Below are 5,534 nucleotides of genomic sequence, written 5' to 3'. Positions count from 1 at the left end.
TTCGTTTTTCCTACCCTTAGTTTCCTTCTTTTTTACAGGTTCTTCAGCATCTCTCTCTCTCTCTCTCTCTCTCTCTCTCTCCCCTCTCTCTCTCTCTCTCTCTCTCTCTCTCTCTCGCCAGACACCCCTCACCCGCCAATATTTATCCTTCTGTTTTTCTTCCACCCAAAACAACAACAGATAATAAGAATTGCCTTTTTCATTTTTCACCTTCGTCTTTTTTGCTATGGATTCTGTTTCTTATTGATTTACCTGTTGATTGATTTACCTGTTGATTGATTTACCTGTTGATTTACCTGTTGATTGATTTACCTGTTGATTGATTTACCTGTTGATTGATTTACCTGTTTATTTATCTGTTGATTGATTTACCTGCTTATTTACCTGTTGATTGGTTGACCTGTTGATTTACCTGTTGACTGATTTACCTGTTGACTGATTTACCTGTTGATTTACCTGTTGATTGATTTACCTGTTGATTGATTTACCCGTTGATTTACCTGTTGATTGATTTACCTGTTTATTTACCTGTTGATTGATTTACCTGTTGATTAGTTTACCTGTAGATTGGTTTACCTGTTGATTTACCTGTTGATTGGTTTACCTGTTGATTGGTTTACCTGTTGATTGATTTACCTGTTGATTTACCTGTTGATTGATTTACCTGTTGATTTACCTGTTGATTAGTTTACCTGTTGATTGGTTTACCTGTTGATTGATTTACCTGTTTTTTGCTTATTGTTTATTTTTTATTGTTTGTTTGTTTACCTGCATATTTCTTTCATTATACACCTGTTCCATACGTCCCTTGTTTACTTTGGTTGTATACATATTTAGTCATGTATGTATGTATGTATGTATGTATGAAGGTAGGTATGTATGTATGTTTGAATGTATGTATGTATTTATGCATGTACGTATTTTTAAATGTTTGTATGTGTGTATGTATGAATGTGTTTGTATGTTTGTATGTGTACGTATGTTTGTATGTATGTATGTATGTTTGTATGTATGTATACATGTATGTATGTATGTATGTATGTATGTGAGTGTCTGTATGTATGTTGTATGTATGTATGTTTGTTTGTATGTATGTATGTACGTATGTATGTATTTATGTATGTTTGTATGTATATATGTATGTATGTATGTACGTATGTATGTATGTATGTAGTATGTATGTATGTATGTATTCATGTATGTATGTTTGTTTTTTATGTATGTATGTACGTATGTTTATATGGATGGATGGATGGATGTATCGACTATATAGATAGATAGATAGGTGGATAGATAGACACACAGATAGATAGAGATATGGGCAGATAGATAGTGACAGGGAATGAAAAAAGGAAATGAAGGAACGGAAATGTGTGTGTGTGTGTGTGTGTGTGTGTGTGTGTGTGTGTGTGTGTGTGTGTGTGTGTGTGTGTGAAGTCACTAAGGAAGGGAAAATTGAGAAAAGTTTGTCTGAGTGAGTGTGATGGAGTGGCTGAATGAGAAAGGAAAGAGCAAGAGAGAGAGAGAGAGAGAGAGAGAGAGAGAGAGAGAGAGAGAGAGAGAGAGAGAGAGAGAGAGGCGAGGAAGAAAGGAAAGCAGGAAGGAGATGGAGAGAGGAAGGAAGGGCAAGAGGAAGGAAGGAAAGCCCAAGAAGTGAGGTAGGCAGGTAGGTAGGTAAGTATGGAGGCATGTAGGGAAGCAGGGAGGAGAGAAGGAAAGCAGGGGTAGGTAAGGAGGGAGGGAGGGAAGGAGGAAAGAGAGAAAAGAGTTTTTTTTTTTTTTATGTGTTCGACTCTGGGCATAGGCTTCACAACCTGCTCTTATGGCCCAGTAGTCCTACATACCATACAGCTCTACATGTCACCACTTCGGCGCTAACACCCAGCGTCCATACTGAATACATGCTAGGGCTGTCTCATACAGGACTGGTGTATTGGTATTAGCGGGGGTATTTTTATGGCGCTAACACCCACCGTTCATACTGAATACATGCCAGGGCTGTCTCATACAGGACTGGTGTATTGGTATTAGCGGGGGTATTTTTACGACATGTCGGCGGGTCTTCTGGTAGATCAGTAAAGCCTGATTTTATGAAATTCAAATCCTTAAACTGTTCCCTGCCCCAGCGGGGATTTGAACCTGAGTCAGGCAGGACTGCAGGCGACCTCTCTACCGATTGAGGAGGGAAGAAGGAAAGGAGGGGTTAGGGAAGGAGGGAGGGAAGGGAAGTCTGTAGGAAGGGAGGTGTGGAATATTTCATGTAAGATTTCTCAAAATATCTCGAAATGAAAGAATATTTTTTTCCCTCCTTATGCCTCCCTCCTTTCCATTATAAACATATGTATAAATGTATGTGTAAATATGCAACAGGTCAACTCTGGAACTGTCTCCCTCTGTCTGCATTTCCTACTGCCTATGACCTCCAGTCTTTCAAACGCAGTGTGTCCAGGCATCTCGAAATGAACGGATCTTGAATTTGGCTCATCTTGTTTTTGTTTTTTTCTTAGAGGGAACAGTTTGCTGGTCCTGGCCTTGGGTTCCTTCTTCCTAGCATTAAAAAAAAAGTGTAAATATAGCCATGCATATACTCCATTCACTCTTGATTGGTAGGAGTGTTGTATTTTTTTTTCATTGCACTTCTTCGTGACTAGCGCCCTGTCTACAGCCTAGGGTTTGAGATGAGTGAAAGAGCTAGGAGAGAGCAAGGATATATCTCTATCTATGTGCATGTTTATCGATCTATCTACGGCTGTCTATCCATCTGTCTACGCATATAGCTGTCTATCTATCCATATGTCTCTATGTCTATCTATCTATCTATCCATCTGTCTGTCTGTCTATCTATCTATCTATTATTCTGTTTGTATATCTGTGTACCTTGCTGTTTATCTATCAGTCAATCTATCAGTATCTATCTAGCCGTCTATCAATCTATCTCTCTAAATATCTAGCAATCTGTCCATCTATCGGTCTGTCTGTCTGTCTATCGTGTATATCTATCTACCTGTCTATCTCCAAATATATTATGTCGTAGGGCTGAAGGAGTTAACCCTTACCTAACACCTCCTCCTAAGCGATTTATTTTGCTTATTACACCTTATTACCCTCTTTAATTTAAATCCTTCCAATATCGCCCTGCTCTAAATAAATCTTTAAAAAATATAGTAGCCAGTAGTAGCCAGGAATAAATCGCTAAGGAAGAGGTGTTACGAAGAAAATGGTTAAAGTTGGGGTAGGAATGAGTCTCCTTGGTTACTAGTCCAATTTATTTTCCAATCTGACTACGCGCTTTAAGATTTTGTATTAATATGAACCATGAAGAAAGAAATAGGAAGGAGGAGGAGGAGGAAGAGGAGGAGGAAGAAGAGAAGACGAAAAAGAAGAGGAATGAAGAGGAGGAGGAGGAGGAGGAGGAAGAGGAGGAGAAAAAGACGAAGAAGAAGAAGGAAGAGGAGGAGGAGGAGGTGGTGGTGGTGGAGGAGGAGGAGGAGGAGGAGGAGAAAAAGACGAAGAAGAAGAAGGAAGAGGAGGAGGAGGAGGTGGTGGTGGAGGAGGAGGAGGAGGAGGAAGAGGAGGAGGAGGTAGAGGAGGAGGAAGAAGAGAAGGAAGAGAAGGAGGAAGAGGAGGAGGAGACGAAGAAGAAGGAGGAGGAGGAGAAGAAGAAATAGATAACAGATAGATAACTAGAGAGAGAGAGAGAGAGAGAGAGAGAGAGAGAGAGAGAGAGAGAGAAAGAGAGAGATTTTACAAGTTCGGAAGCAAGATTATCACCGACTTCAGAGATAAGAGCAATTTTGGAAAGAGATTTAGAAATTAAAAAAAAAATGAATGTGATAAAAAACGGATAATGAGATGAAAGAAAATGGAAGAATCACCACAAATCAAGGAGGCTTCGTGGTATATCATCTTTAGCGATTTATTTTTTTACATATTGACACCTTAAGTCTCTTGTATAGTATTTATATGGCATTTATTACCGGCATAGTCTGTTTCAGTTACGAAGAAGAGGATATTGAGGCGTAACGTGCAAATTAAATCACTAGGGAAAAGGTGTTAAGGAATCTCTAGCCACCTACAATACCAGTAGGTGAGTTAATGTCTTTTCTTTTTTCATTCCTTTTCTTTTTCCCCTTTTCCATTTTTCTTACCATATATATATCCAATATCTCGGCCTACCGGCAGCTGCGGCCTCATCATATTCTCCTCACTAGGCTATATAGAGGCTTCGCAGTGACGTCATCAAATTTTCAAAAGTCCCGGATGAGCGGCCATCTTGGAGGAGGCTCGGCGGCAAGCTAAGGTAAACAAACATTCAAACGCCAATGCACGAATTCGCCATCTAAAATAAATAACTAAATAAATAAATAAATAAATCACGTTACGTTATTAGTGGTAGGTGGTGGCGACCATCATCCACTCACTTGATGTAGTACTGCCCAAAGATATAAATGGTGCTGCTTACTTCTTCCTTAGCCTTTATCATTCTTTTTCTGTGTCTGCCCTCCTCTCTTCCTATTTCTCCCATCTTTCCTGTCAGTTCTTATTGCTTTTCTTTCCTTTACAGGTGGTTTTACATTGAGTGACAAGCCAAATGGTTTCCTGTAAGCCAAGAAACCATTTACAACGCTGGGTGGTAACCATATAATCAAACCATACGTGCTCCCTACGTGTCAACAAGTGGGTTGGTGGAGGGTTAGTGCCCCTCCCCGTAAAACAAATAACTCAAAGTCAAATGGCCACTCCTTACGGGATTATGGCGTCTGGCAATAGACAGATAGATAGACGTTACAATATATTATACTGTGTTTTTTTATGCAAGGAAGAAGGAACCAAAGGACAGAAACCAGGAAGATTGTTACCTCCAAGAAAAAATTAAAACTACCGGTACGTAAAATTGCCGTCTCTCCATCTTGAAGCTGAGTTCTAGTAAAAGATTAACATTAGAATACGGTGCTAGTCACGAAGAAGTGCTATAGAAAGGATGTAGTCACGAAGAAGTGCTATACAAAGGATGTATTTTCTTTCCCTCTCACCTAAACACGCGTCCACACGTGCTCTCGAACATATGGCAAATGCTCAGATAAAGTTACATCCATTGTGCCACCTATCCATGCCTTCCCTCGTGCTACACGGGCATCTGGTAGCGCTCATGACTGGAATGTCACTCAGCCATACTGCAGAACTTCTGCCTATCAGAAGTCTTTCATTCCCCGAACTGCAAATCTCTGAAACTCGCTTCCCCAGAGTCGTTTCCCTCCAAACTTCAACCCACAGCTGTTCAAGTCCGTTACAGACATTTTATGAATGAAGGGCACCAGTAATCTGGTGTATGGATTTTTATTTTTCACTTTTTTTTTTTTCATTCCTCTGTTCTGTTATTAAAAAAAAAAAAAAAAAATACGGCAGGCAACATGTTGGGCAACATGTATGCAGCAGTATTTGGACAGGTGTATGCATCAGTATTTGGACAGGTGTATGCATCAGTATTTGGACAGGTGTATGCATCAGTATTTGGACAGGTGTATGCATCAGTA

Source organism: Coenobita brevimanus, chromosome 4 (assembly GCF_032717465.1).
Source record: "Coenobita brevimanus isolate Jiangsu-jjx chromosome 4, ASM3271746v2, whole genome shotgun sequence".
In the NCBI taxonomy this organism is placed as follows: domain Eukaryota; kingdom Metazoa; phylum Arthropoda; class Malacostraca; order Decapoda; family Coenobitidae; genus Coenobita; species Coenobita brevimanus.
The sequence above is the reverse complement of the archived record's forward strand: the minus strand, read 5'-3'. Positions refer to the sequence as shown.